The sequence below is a fragment of the Anopheles aquasalis genome, chromosome 2 (assembly GCF_943734665.1).
Source record: "Anopheles aquasalis chromosome 2, idAnoAquaMG_Q_19, whole genome shotgun sequence".
Lineage (NCBI taxonomy): Eukaryota > Metazoa > Arthropoda > Insecta > Diptera > Culicidae > Anopheles > Anopheles aquasalis.
In genome coordinates this window covers 47,532,501-47,547,500 of record NC_064877.1, presented here as the reverse complement: position 1 = coordinate 47,547,500, position 15,000 = coordinate 47,532,501, and the positions used below count along the sequence as shown (strand labels likewise).

At 49.8% G+C, this 15,000-nt stretch overlaps 1 protein-coding gene across 4 annotated transcripts in view; it reads right to left on the bottom strand.

The window, feature by feature from the left end:
* LOC126573344 (torso-like protein) overlaps window positions 1–12,816 on the bottom strand; it is a 16,157-nt gene extending 3,341 nt beyond the window's left edge. The window contains exons 1-2 of one of the 4 annotated variants that reach the window (XM_050233373.1): window positions 12,602–12,816; window positions 10,527–10,920 (exon numbers count right to left, since the gene is read on the bottom strand). The gene's annotated coding sequence lies outside the window, so the exon portion shown is untranslated. The other 3 variants (XM_050233374.1, XM_050233372.1, XM_050233375.1) reach the window with 3 other exon arrangements.
* Window positions 12,817–15,000: the final 2,184 nt, after the last annotated feature.

The following is a 15,000-nucleotide window of genomic DNA, read 5'->3' as shown; positions in this document are numbered from 1 at the left end:
TGGAAAGCGCCACAATGCAACACCACGAACCGCGAAACCGGTGCCAAGGGCAGTTGCGGTTGCGACTCAGGGAAGGGATCGACAAACCCACCGCCAGTTACTCAATCACGCTTTACGCGCCGGGGGCAGGGGCGTGCTAGCGATTGATCAACTGATCGGACGATCAGGGTGAACGCTTCTTCTTCCCATTTTGTTCCACCATGTTCATCTTGTTCCGCTGCGATCGCACCGCGACGTTCTTGATGTCGCCTCACCGAGGATCTTGCGTCATTGCCGCTGTTCGGATGTCAATGACACTCCTTTGCGGTGTTGGGGCCAGCGATTTGGTTTGGTTTGGTGTACCTTCTGCTGTTTGGAGAGATAGTTGGCACCTGTGGTCGGTTAGCTACTTCACGTTTGAACGGCAGAACAGAATAGAAGCTCTTTGTTGGGCGCTTGTGCTTGTGTACTCGGTTTGCGGATGTTACAAAAGTCCCGTTTGAGTGAGGAAAAAATAACCATTTCTCGAAATATTTACATTCATTTAAAATCAATTCCAATAATTTCAATACCTAGAGAGTAAGATGGGAACATAGAGAGTCGCGATCGCTTGCACTTGCAACAACACGAGGCTCTTGAAACAATCTTCAATAGACGTCAATAAGCGCATTGAGGCGTCCGTGGTGGTGGATGAATTGGCAACTGCATTGCCTTGAGTAGCGCTCAAGGTAGTACTAGTCAACTACTAACAAGAGAAGACGGCTCTTGGCCAATATACAGCCTGTACAGCCTACAAACGAATGCATCAGGCAGTCTCTTGTCACTACTAGAGTGGGACATCGAAGAACACACCACAGCGATATTGCTGCGGCGGCGGCGGTGACGGCGGCGCCCAAATATGATGATAGCATTGGCAATAAACAATGTCCAAGTAGTGCTATAAGCGAGTCTTCCATTGAGCTGCCACCGGAGCTCGAATCAAAGTCCCACGTACGCAACGGTGACCGACGATGATGACGTCCTTGACTTAGATACGTGTCTACGGACGCTCATCGTATGGCATCGCGCTTCTTATATAAGAATCGGGGGACTTAACGGGGCACCGCAGCATCCCTTCTCGTGATCCATCAAACGGATCAGTTACACACGGCACGCTAGTACGTGACGGTGTTGGAAAGTAGAGCTTCACTTACTGCGGAGTCAACAGTCACAGCGCGCGGAATTCATCTAATTGCAGTGATCGGCGCAAGGTTCCGGCCCTGGATGGCCCTGCAGAAGCCGATCGGTCACGATCCCGCCAGGAAACGAAACGAAAGATGCTAGTAGGTCGCTAGATGGTTAATGGTAACCTCTTTTAGCTCCTATGCGTGCGTGCCATGCTCTGTTAATCGTCCCTCCTCAACAAAAGCAGATCATCACCACGCTACCACCGCGACATTGACCGAACGATGGCCACGGTAGTACAGTGCAGGTTAGAAGCATCGGTACGAAAATGATAATTGAACCGCCGAAAAATTGGGGCCAAGTTTATGGCCCCGTATTGCTTGTCGCGGTCACGACCATCGAATCGCGTCCACCTGCGCCAGGAAGTGACGGTTTGAGGGTCACACGGCACTGGCACTGGTGTCCACATCGGAACTGTGACAAATCTGAGAAGCATCTTCACTGGGCAGCCTGTCGGCAAACGTGTCCTTCCGGGCTCATTAGCTACTCCTACTCCATTGCTGCTTCCTAGTGTTCATCAGCTTTTCAAGCTGGCGAAAAACTTCATCCCTAATGATCCTCACCATGACGCGCTAATGGTTGATGGCTTTCTGGGTGGCATAAAATATGGTTCGGGTTTAGCCAAGTGGACACCGAGACTCTGCATCTATTGCAGGAAATGGGCCGGACGCCCTTTCAATGTTTCAAGGGAAGGATAATTTCCGGCCACCGCGACGAAGCGTTCCGATAATAGTCAATCGGCCAATCGGCAATCTCATGGTTCGATTGATTCATTCAACTCAGTTCCTTGACGAGCGGTACGGGCACACAATTGAATCCATACCCTAGGGCTTTCTTACGCCTTTCTGTGATGCACATTGTGTTACATGCACCGCCACCGATTGCAGTGTGTTGCACGTGCTCGGAATGCTCAGCGATATATGCGCTCGTGCACATATATCGTGCAAACGTGTGACAAGCGTGAGGGACCGTGCCAACGGGGAGCAAAACGGTGAAAGGAAACTCGCTTTCATTCGCAGCACTGACCAGCTAACCCAGCCCGAGGATAACCGTGCAATTGGGTCACACAACCGTAAGCGGAACAATCGGTGATGTCGCACCGTCTTAAAATTCGGGATTGGCTGTGTACACCGCATGGCATGGCACGCAACCGATAGCCGACTATCGGTAGGCAAACAAGGGTCGCACAATTTCGATCAATCGGTGATTCCCTTCGCCACTCGCTACGCGGTTACCCGACACCCAGCCACCCCACCCCCTCCCCCGGGGGGGTTGCATAATCTATCAGGAGCGTCCAAATGCCTTTTGCTACCGATACTCCTTCATTAGCTGCCGGTGTCGACGGTGTCGTCCTCGTCATCGTTGAACTACGTGCAATGTTTTCTAGGACGGCACCATTACTAATGATGAGACCGCGTGGTTCGGTAAGGTTTGTGGTGTTCGATGGAGGTGGACCCCGTGTATCACATGCTTGCTTGATGTGGACGCCACACCACACTGCAAAGCGTGAACACACGGGGTCCGATTAGTGATGGATCGATTACAGAAACAATTACTTAACGATTAGTTCCGCCTTGGTGGTGGTGGTGGCGGCCGACCGCGCATCGGCATCGGAAAACGGGCATCACCGATTCATTAGCTTGCGCTTCGCAATGATGATCTCGGGATCTTGCGATCTATTGGATGGAATGATCGGTTAAACAGCTAATCAGGAGTACATCACCAGAGGGTAAGAGAGTGTTTTTTTCAAAGGATGAAGCCACCAAAAATACTCTGTTGGCAATAATGAGACTGAATCACGACGACTCAGCCCTTGATTAGGAATACAATTGAAGAAACCCGGCCTACTGGTCCAGAAAGGAGTTCATTAAGATTACAATCGTAGTAGACAAAGCTTTGTGATGATGATCATCAGTTAATATTTTTTACTTTATCAGGAATCCTTTCAATAATTAGTGTCAGTGTATAATTTGCGTCTCAAGAAAACTATTCCATCCACCCAAAAAGAGAACGCCATCATTTCTACGATTATAGTAAATCGAGTAAGTCCTATTTTTGATCTTTGAGCTTTAATTGCTTAACTTAAGAGAATCCTACGAAGATTGTGATTGGATTTCCCCCTTGGTACAGTAATCAAAACGTGAGAACTAATATCTGGCAACGTAAGATCCGACGGTTTCGAACGGTGGTGAACGTCGCAATCGAAAGATCGAACGTACACGACCCCATCGAAAAACCGAATGGCTTCGACATTCCATAACTATCTAAATGACTTTCAATTAGTCACAATTCTGCTCCGCCACACCGGTCATTCGAAGGGGGGTATGGAATGGTTTGGATTCGCTAGACCGGGCTGCCCGTGTGCACCAAATACACACTGATTGCCTCAATTGCGGGCGATGCTTCCGCGATGACCGTACGTACCCTGCACAATCCGTACCGTGGGAGCCTCTGCTTCCCTGCTGGCTGGCTGGCTGGCGGTCTGCTTAGAACCACAGACCATGAAGTGGAGCGCAAAATCCAGTGCCAGCCAGCGCGTGCTTCCGAGAGCGGTTCTATCGATTTCCATAACAAATTTTGCACGACCTCCTTGGGCAGCGACCGCGAACTGCCCGCACAACGTGCGCATAGACCTTGGGCGGTCGGTTTGAGGGGATGAGTCCGAAGCTAATGAGCGTATTTATTCAGCTCACCTGAAACTGAAAACGGCAAAACTCAAACAAACCGCCCCCTCCAGCACTTCCTGTCTCCTGTGGTTGTGATTCGGGGTGCTTCCCGGACAGTAATGTTTAATGTTCGGTTGCTCGATGCTCGCCGCGAGTTCAATGTTGAACGTGCACACCACGCAGTGAACTTGGCAAAGGTCATCACGGTGCTTCTTCCTCTTTTAGCTCCAGGCCGACGATGGAGAATGGCGGTGGTGAGGAAACAATGTAATTCTCACGCCACACTCACCTCGATTGCAATTATGACGCGATCTTGTGGGTGTTACGGCCGCGATATAGCCTCCTGATCAATGACAGGAAGCTGGATGGAATGGAATCAATGGAAGTGGCGCCCCGGTGCGATACTCGGTTTATAGAACTCGGCAGCTTGACGCATGTTGACCTTTTCTGGGATTGTTCTCTCCCGTGCAAGGTGATATGGTGGCTGTGGGGCCTCAACGTGATACACGAAACACGTGCTGCACGATCGATGGAAATCGCTTGGGAGATGTCTTGACAGATGACTGAGATTCTTGATGGATCTCCGGAGAGAGGAGCCTTTGGAAAAAATACCTTGAGCCTTCCAAGTGACTTCACTTCATTTAGCAAATTACGAATGTTTGCAAAAACCCCTTACCAGATTTAAATGTATTTTTTTATTCCATTAGCTCAAGGGAAATCGTTTTTTTTATTCAAACTTTACATCACCTTTGGCTCAAATACGAATTGCTAGTGTGATTCGTCGAGCTAATGCAGTTTTAATAGTTAGAATGTTACTTCCTATAAAATACGCCTCTTCCTACAAGACAGACGCACCAACACCTGACGCCGTCTGCTATGTACGATCGCGTTGAGATCATCCACGGTGGTCATCGTTTGACGATTTGAAGAACACTTGATGATCCGCTTAATGACATTTAAAGCACGTTGCCTCCGCGTAATGTCGGTTCTCGTAATAGGAAGACGTCAGTAGAAAACGTAAAGCTTCTCAAGTAGCGCACGAATGTAAGAACGCAACCTGAACAACCTGAACACGTAAGATGCTGCCACGCAAGGTTATCACAAAGACAGTAGATGATGGGATGAAGTGGACGAAACACTGAGAGCAATCACGCTCCACCGAGAGTCCGAGAGCATCCGGTAAAAGTACAGCCTTCCACAGCCAACCAGTTCCTGGTGGAGGTCATAATGGGTTAAATCGGTTCCCCGCGACCCCTAACCGTGAGCAAGAGCCCATCCTGGCCACCGCCGTCGCTTTCAGTTTCATTGCCGTAACCGATGTTGCCTCAGGTAGCATTCGCCACGCACTCTTCTCTCCATTCTTTCTTTCGCCCCGTTCTCCATTGGTTTCGCTCTTCGCATGAATATCCGTTTCGATACTTCACCCCTTTTCCGTTTTGACTTACGGACGAACGGACACGTCATTGGCATGCTTGAGGATCGATCCAAGATCAGGGTTCTTGTTGGTTCAAGGAGACCCGAGTTCCCTGAACTTTCCATCGACATTATTATCTCCGTCATCATCTGCTCCATCATCTTCACCATCATCATTACAGCCAGCAACTAGTGAGCAGTAGTAAAGTACTACCAGCAGTATGACGGTCATAACATTGCTTTGGGATGCCACTGGAATCCTTTGCAGGGGAACGGGCACTTGAATCGAAGGACGCGCAACGCATAGCATAACGCTGGATCTGATCTTGTGCTTCCAATGATTTTGCTAGTGAGAAGTGTGGATCAAGATCTGGTATCTGAATCTATGATTTACGCTCGATTAAAACAATAGGGTATCTCACGCCATCATTACGATCTGATACGATACAAATTCTAAGCCCAGACGCGGCCCTCGATTCTCAGACCCGATACTAGAACATTGGTATCATGTAACCGATTTATGACGGAGGCCTTTTCACTCAGATGCATTGTTGTTATTTTGTTTTTTTATTATAACATATTTTATCATTTCTGAAATTGTTAATTCAAAATGTGAGGCTTTTAGAAACTAATTCGTCACCATCTTTAGATGAGAAATGTTCGCTTCAGTGCACCAGCTGCTGTAGCATAAAAAAAACCTTCATAATTTCACAAACCCCTGAAAGATTTCTCCCTCGATCGTGGACCACACCCTGGCTGGCACATTGAGGCCTTTATAATGGAAGCAGGCACAGTGAACGTCTCGTCGGATGCGACCAGACATCCAAATCCAATAGGCTAAATTCGGCCTTGCCAAGGCCACGAGCCTAAATCAAATAAGTTGCGCCTTCAATGCCCAATGCGCCTGCCTAAAATAAGCTTCATTAACGCGCAAGGTTATTACCGCCGCTTGATTGATCGATGGATGGACATTTTTAACCACCATTCACTAATACCGCCCAGACCGGTTCCTGGCCGCCAGACGCAGCGGAAAACCTGCGCTACAAACGACGAAAGAAGAATAGGATGGATCGTTAGCTGTTTATGGAGCGCAATGCAATGAAACCCGGAGTGACTCTAGTAACAAAAACCATAAAGAATAGACGACAGGGTACATCTGTTCATAGATGATAATAAGGAATTAAGGTTATCTATCCCTTTATTAGATTTCAAGAACACTCCAGTTGTATGTAAAATTAAAATTACTATTGATGGCGGTCGTATACTAGCTGTAATATTGAACCTCGCCACACAATCGAATAATTGATTAGTAGCAACATCCCAATTCAACTACTAGTGACCACGACGGCGAGACCCACAGACCACCTTAACCGATGTATTACAAAAAAGCATAGATTGTCCAATTCACACCGATCCGAATTCATGCGACCACCCCGTGCCCCGTCCCGTGGACCATGCTTTCCAATTGTGTCGATTGAGCTTCACTCACGCGATCATTGTTGGAAACGCGTTCTCGCCTCTACACCTCACTGCGGTGCCAGCGGCAGATGAAAAACAATAGATACACACCGGTGGCCGCTGTCGCTGCTGCTGCTGCTCGGTGTCTCTGTGACCTAGCGAGTGAAGCGCGCGAAAAGCACTACAACATCATCGACGCTGCTTGGCCTTGCATCCGATGGTCGAATCCAATGACAATCGCTGCGGCGCTGCGAGATGTGGGGATGCTCCCGACCTCCTCCTCCCGTTCCGATGGATTACCACGAGAGCCCCGGGAGGGGGCCTTTGGGGTGTGCTGATCCGCTTAGCACCTCAGTACGTCTGGCGCCCTCTGAGGGTAGCGCACTAATACTTAACCATCGTCTCCCCTCCCGCCACGCCACACAACGGTTGACATCTTGCCGGAGGTGCGTGCCGTTTGGACTGAAAAAGTCACTGTCAAGGTAAACGAGGTCGATCCGGCTGGCGTAGGGACCAATCTAACGGTGTTGCGACGGTGTGCAATGGCCACCATGCGTTTGTTACGCAATGTTCGACACACCTGCATGGCATCGTTCCGTGGGTTTTATGGTATCTGAGGATCAACCGATCCTAAACAAGAGCGAATAAGTTAATTCTCACCCTACACGACGGATGAAAGGAAAAACATAAAACATATCCTCCCCGATAGCACCTGCTGACATTGACCGGCTAGTGTTTGGACATCGGAAATACAGTCCCTCACCCTCCCCGAAGAACGATAAACGGCTCGGCTATCTATTGGGCCTGGAACTGGCCATCGTCTGGGCCCGTCGAGGAGGATAATGTATTCCACTTTTATGGTCCACCTTCGGTTCGGCCAGTTCGATGGCACCAAGCCAAGCCAGTTCACCTTGGATTCGCTTGGATCTGGTGCGCCGTGGTGGTGTGTTCGTTCGTTTCGTAGGCTCCGGTTCATCTTTTGGAAACGGGCCGGATGAGGATCAACCGATCGGCATATAATGTTTCTTTGGCTCATCTCCATGCAACCCCCGAGACCACATGCCGCCAGTAGCTGGACCAGAGTCGGTGCTGTATGCTAATGCCTGGCGAAGGTTGCGCAGACACACTCGCTACCGGAGAGAATCGAGGGGTGTCTCAGCGACACCGTTTCCCGAGCCTTATCGAACCACTTGCATAGCTGATGCTGCTGCTGCTGCTGCTGCTGCTGCTGGGCAGGCAGCAGCTCTCGACGAACCGCATGATGGCCATGATCAGCCAGCGATGGAAGCCTGTGAGTTGTTTGGTTTAGCAACTTCTCAAACCAAAAATAAATCATTAAGCTTTGACCGGTTTGGCGCGACAACGACGATAAAGGATTGTCTTATGCTCTAACCAGAACCGATCGTCGTTTCGTCGATCGTTTTCTTTATCGCTATTGATAGAATTGGAATCGGGTTTTATTAAGCTGATATTTTGACTGGAAATGGGAAGTTGTTTCCCCCAATTAACAATGTTAATGAGGTGACTTGCAACTAACAAGCTATCGAAGGTTTAGATTTTGTTTAATATCCAGCTGTGGTTATTTGTAGACTGGAGAAGCTATCTTCCATCTCGCCGTATGGTTGCTCAATAATAATTCATTATACAGAGAGAACCACTACTCAACGAGTGTCTGTAGGCCAGCACAATGTCATCTACAAATTGATAACTTGTTCCAAATGACTCCGTTGTTGTTTCATCACGGCAAACATCAGTGCTGGAGTGCAAAACTGATGCAAGTGTACCTTCGACTGCTAACTCGTGCCCGCAGCTCGTAATGAATTGTTTCATATCGAGGAAATACCGATGGACAAGCGGCCCTACGGCCTTGTACCACGTGCACCGTAATCGGTTGCTTCCAACAGCCCTCAACCACCAACCCCTGGCAATCGACGCGAAGAATGGGGTCTCATCATCGGCGTCCCGTACTCGACAACTCCTTCGTCGACACGTTCTTTGAGCGATTGGAGCGATTCGATAATCTGCCTTCGCACCTTGTTGGCCTGCTAGGTGGTAGGGGAGAAGGTAGGTCGTATGGGGTAGGAACTGCCTGCCTTACGCACTCTCCACTCGGCAGGCCAAGCCAGGCGATACTTTGCACGCGTCACGTTATGTGAGCACTTGCGGGGTCTGAAGATGATGCACCCCATACGCCGGTCAGGGAAGCTTCGGGTCTCTTAACGTGTGCGCCTCAGTCTCAGTAGCGGATTTGCATGACTTCTGTTGGGAAGAAAAATTGAAAACGTGTTTGCCAACATGGCAGACTGACACACACCGGAGTGGCATCGATTATATCATCGACATGTCCGGTAACAAGCTGCCACCGGCGATGCGGTATGATGGGAAGATAAGAACCTTCTTCATGTAGCTCCACCGCCCCACCCCGGTCAGGGTATAATAGCCGACCCCCCCACCCGAATCACTATTCGGTTCTAAGCAATTTAAATTTATTTGATTTTTCCCCACCGTCGCAAATATGTTGCTCGCGTGTGGTACAATGGTTGGTACACAATGGTACCGACCGAGCTCCATTGCATATTTAATCGGATAACATCGTCTGCGCGGTTCCATTCAACGAATCGTATCCGTGGGCTTCCGGATGGAGGAGATCATGATCTTCGATCGTAAGAAAAGAATCCGTAACCGAAGAAGCGCCAGAAACACTCCCGTCATCGTGATGAATTATCGATATTGACCGAAAGGTGGCTGGGTGCGCTAAAAATTGATCGTTGAAAACTGAGGACGGGGTGTAAAGAATGGCCAAGAATCGAATCGAGACGGATTTCGCCATTTGCTGGCTCCGGCTGGAGTGGCAAACAATTTGTTCGCTGATCTCGGCAGAACCTCAAACCACAAACAACGAACCTCGATGACTTTTGCTAAGCCATTTCCTGGTAGAAGATCACTTTGGAAATCATTCCATGGTTGGAGGTAAACCATGATGTAGGCAAACTTTAACAACAACTTAATCGCAGTACTCACGGTTGGTACTTGGTCGTACTGGCGCCTTCAATCCGCGATCAATTTCAACTAATCATCGAGTAAATACCGATTGAAGATGCTACAAGCAATGTTGTTTCGCAACTCTTGATTGCTGTTGATCGTGAGTCTTATCATGTCGTTTCGAGTGGAGTGGCTATAGACACGCAGCGTTAATTTCCGGTTTACCGGACAGCAGACACACCCCAACCCAGAGTGGTGGCGACGAATATTGCGTAACTGAACGTCAAGAATGTTGCCAGACGACGATTCGTCACTTCAAAAGTCTAGAACAGGATTCCAGATGGAGCGGGATTTCCGATGTGTTCCAAACACCCACCACTACAGTGCAAAACACGCTCGATCTCGCCAGAAAAAAAAAACTCTCAGAGAACACAGTTTCTTCATTCTTACCGCCATGCCGTGTAACTTTGTACCGAAACCTCACCCAAATTAGGCCAACGACCTTTTACTACCAAGGGGGATTTCCACGGCCAAATTCGTGCCGCGGCGATCGTTTGTAGTATTTTTAGAAGTTTATGACAACGAGCTCCTCTAGTGCTGTGCAAGCAAAGGGGCTCCAAAGCGCTGCTGTTCCGCTCGCTTCACGGGTCCGCTTGTCGTGTTGTAGTCAGCGCGTGTCGTAGACTTTGTGACTTCGAGGACCACGGGCTGACCTTTTCCGCTATCCACGCGCTAGCCATTAGGACGAAACGGATGATGGTTCCCCACCCTCCCCCGCCGGGTTCGCTGTAACATTTTACTTACCGTGGCACGAATGATGCGACGGACGACGACGCTTTTTGGCGCAATGGCGGCGGCGGCGGCGGCTAGTAGGAGCCGAGGCCGGTTTGCTGAAATAATTGGTCTGCTTCTGGAGGTCCTGTCGGTGCTTGTCGCTGGTCCCTTTTTGGAGGACACGATGAGCATAAAACACTAATAGAGCACCCCTTCTCCAGCAGCGTGCTAGCTTTTTGGGACGCTGCAAAGGACCACTACGGTGGATCAACTGTGTCACCGTCAGTAGAGTAGTTAGGTCGCTAGCTGGCTCCTATCACAGCATCAGCACTCTTGTTGGTACACCCTCGGCCCGAACCGGGTCGTACACGATCGTCGGTGAGTGTTTTGTTGTGTTAACTTTCATGCACGAACATCGTGAACGCTGTCGAGTGAAGAAATTTATCCATTTATAAACTTGTATGACAATGATCCCATTTTTTTTTGCTGTTGCTTCAATTGTGGCTCTTGTTATGATTAACCGAGTTTCAAGGGCATCATAGTGCCCAACCAGCCACAAGTTAGCAGAGAACGGATTACGAATTACGTTTTAGATAAAATAGCGAGAAAAAGAGGACGCACAGAGAGAGATGCATCTTCACCACGACCGACCGGCCACCGGTATGATCATGTGTCACTTGCGAAAGATTCAAGTCGACTCTCCAGCAGCCACGATTCCAGTTTCAGCATCTTACAGGTTGCCATTTAGCCTGGCTACTCAGGGGTTTTTATTATTGCCATCCTGTGTGGCCTGAAGCATAGGATTTAAATGGCAGCATCAGCGAGAAGCGCGCGGCATCAAAACTTATCCACTAGTGCCCCCGGTGTGCGTCACGTTTAAAATATTTAGCTTTGATTAGTCGCTCGCTCGCTACCTTTTTTGTTGTGTTGCTCGCTTACTTAAGATAAGTGGCGCATTCGGCGCATGGTTAACGCAATAGCACGGCCACAAATCCCCGACCGACCGGTCACTGTCGCGTCCCGCTTGTGGTTCCGCTCTAGCGCTGGCCACCACAGTTATCTGCGCGAATGTTTGGCAGCTGTACTTTTGGGGGACGAACGCGTTCGTTTCGATTCCATTTTTTTTTTTGGTGGCTTAATACGTCGATAATAAACCTGTTCGGGCAGTATCTGGGCGCCAGACACTGTCACAAAAATGAGATAAACGGTGATGGTACACAGCACTTTGTTATCCTCTCGTCAATGGCCCAGGAAACATTTACACATTATTTTTAACTCTCTAACTTTGCGATCGCAACTGCCACAGCTGGAACATGTCGATCGTCACAAAAACGCCCACCACGTGTTATCGGAGATGCATCGTGGTGTTCGGTTTCACGGGGAACATAAACAACACTCGTCGTCACAGCAGGCAAAGGAACGCCGTTTTATCTCTGTGTGTTTTTTATCGCATTAACTCTCCAGGGCCCACGCCCCAGTCTGCAGCTGATACCTTCCTCGACGATCCTCGAACAATACTCGCACACTCTGCACGTTCTCCGTGATGGTACGAACGAGCTGAACCGCACCGATCACCCCGGGAGCTACCGATCCGCACAAGAGCAAAGAGCGTACTGTTTGGCCTGATGTGGTGGCTGCTGAGCCGAGAACGGGTTCTCTCGGTTCGGTGGCTGCCACGCGCGCGCCCGCGCGCGTCCGATGGATCGCAGCTCAAAGCGCAAAGCTCTGGCGCCCGCTACACACGTACATCAGCGAAAGCGAAACCCCTCGCGTACTGTGCCCCCCCCCCCCCTCGTAGCTCACTCGTCAGCCAAACTATAGGGGCGTCGTTCTTAGTTCTCGATTCTCACCGTCGGCTGGCGCCAATGCGTGATCGCGCACACACTAACAAAGCGTGAAGGGGGGGAGTGTTAAGGTGTGTGCTCGCGCGCCCGCTAATCCATTCACACCACAATTCACTATTTCCCGGGTGGCTGGTGCTTTATTGATGCGGTCCTCTGAGGCAATGGAACTTGGCATCTCACCTTGGCCACTTCCACCTAAATCCAGCAGAAAGCACGCACACAGGTAGCGCACCTTCTAATCAAACGCACTCATGAGATTACCTTTCTCGGAAGATCACTTACACTGTTCCACATACTAAGAACACCACTGTACAGTCGATCGTACCCCAGCGATCGTCCCACTCTGACGCTACACTAGCACCTAATTCTTCACCGAAATCCTCCACGATCGACGATCGTTTGGATCGGGTTAACAGAGGGTCCACTAACAGCTACTACTGCGCCCCACTGCGATCAGCACGATGTTGTTCGACGCACTGCACTTTGCCGACTAGCGGCCGTGCCGGGCTGGTCGCTCAAGAGCCCGGGTACACGATCATCGTCGATCGTCGTCGTCGGTACGGTCCACCCGAACCCGAACCACGCGCCGTTGAAGGACGTTTTGATGTTGCTGCTGCTGCTGCTGCTGTTGATGGTGGCCAGTTGCGGCACCAGCGACCCACCGAACGACCGGCTGAACTACGAAATGAAATGCCGTTTAGACAACTTTGAGCCAACGTTCGACGATCCGATCTATACTTCACTTTGGCCACAGCAGCCACACCAGCAGTTTGCTGGTCAATCAGGATCTTTATGGGCTTCGTTCGGATGCGGGTGTTTAACCTTGGACAGAGCGATCTCACATGTGCCCTTATCTGGGGGAATTCTTAGCCCCACCGGCTGGGCTGCTTCACCGGCACCCTTGCCAAAAAGGCAACCCCGGGCTTCGGTATCGGAATCTAATTATAGTTATCTGGAGTTTAATTCGTAAAAAATCATTACCCATTGCCGGAGTGACCGCAGCAAAATGCACTCGTGCACATTATGCAATCATTTGCGGAGCGAAGCGACCAAGTTGCAACGGGGAGAGCTGATGAACGGGGTGGCGTAGGGTGATCGCCGTGCTGGCGATGTGATTGATGTTGGAAATTTGAAACGACACACCCACCCCGAATGTGGTGCAAAATCACGGCCCTCCCCGGTCATATCGGTGGGCCTCTCCGTGTCGGTGGTCAGTTAGAAACACAACACAAAAACCAACGCTACACGGCACTGATCGACGAACAACTGTCCTGTACACTCTAGCACCTCGTGAACGGCGATCACATTTGATCACATTAATGTCGTTTGCCCATTGCGTTGCTTTCTGTGGTCGCTGTGGTAGAATAATGGTGATGTATTATGTTTAAGATTTAGTTTTTTATGCTTCCTTTCTCTACCTGATCGTGGTCGAAGAAACTGGTTCAATTCCGTTGAGAGACTGCTACTGGTTTGACATTGGAGCATGTTTTTTTTTGTCTTTAGCTAAGTTTTGAGTTAATCCTGGAGTGATCTCGAGTTTCTGTGTCCTTCAGGTTGACGAACTCCACTTCACGCTTCCTAGTTGTGTGATCTAACAACCAAAACTTCCTCTATCAAGTTCTCTGTCCACTTCCTGTATCCAGTACGTCCTGCAGGGATCAACAACCTACCAGCGGACAAATGACATAATTACATTGAGGCGTGGGCTCCGGTCCGGTCACTTAAATCCAGCGACCCGAGTCCCTGATGCCGTTCACTGCTTTTGGGAGAACCGTTCGACCACAGGCCCACTTTACTAAAGGGCGTACCAAAAACATCGACTTACGAAAGTAGTGCCAAGGTAGGAGCACCGAATGCAATCGTGGGTGCCGCGATCACCGTCCGCAAGATCCCGAGGCTACCCGAGGAGTAGTAGACCACGCATAGACCGGCCAGGTGTTGGAGCACGATCGTCCAACAACCACCAGGCTCACAAGGCAAGGTCTGCCTTACTCGGTTACTCGTTTTTTGGCGGAACGAACGGGCCGGGCCATTCACTCTGTTACTTTCAGTCCGATACGCAAACGCTCTTCTGGTAAGAGACGTGAGACGGTGTGGCCGGCGGAAAGCAAAAAAAAAACCTGGGGCACCCGCGAATAAACCAAAGCGACTGCAAGAAAGCGTCGGAAAGAAAATGGATCGCGCCGCGCGCCGCTGCGGCCCGTTCCGAGATCTGAGCCTCCTCGTCGACCTCAGTGTCCCTGATGTTGTGTTGGCGCGAGAAATCCGATCTGTCGATTCCTTCAAGAGCAGACGGGAGAAAGGGGTCGCCATGCGAGTAGCAACCGTTGGCCCAAGGTCCATCGTTTGCAGAATGTCGTTTGTCGGCTGGAGGACAGGTTTATGATTGTTTTGCGATGTGTGTTTGGAATGGGGTGGTACGGATTGATCTTGGAACATGGGGTGGGATCGTCAGTGGTAGTGTTTGCCCGCTATGCTAACGTGCTAAGCTGGTTTATGTCGCGTTTCTGCAACATATTTATTGTTGTGCTAGGATGTTCTTCTTTCCAGTGATCGACGTGAAGAAGACTAACAGACTACCATCATGTCTAGCAATGATCGGATGGTTTAAATCCATCGTCCAACTCAGGATATAGCTTTTCCTCACACAAAGGTTGTCC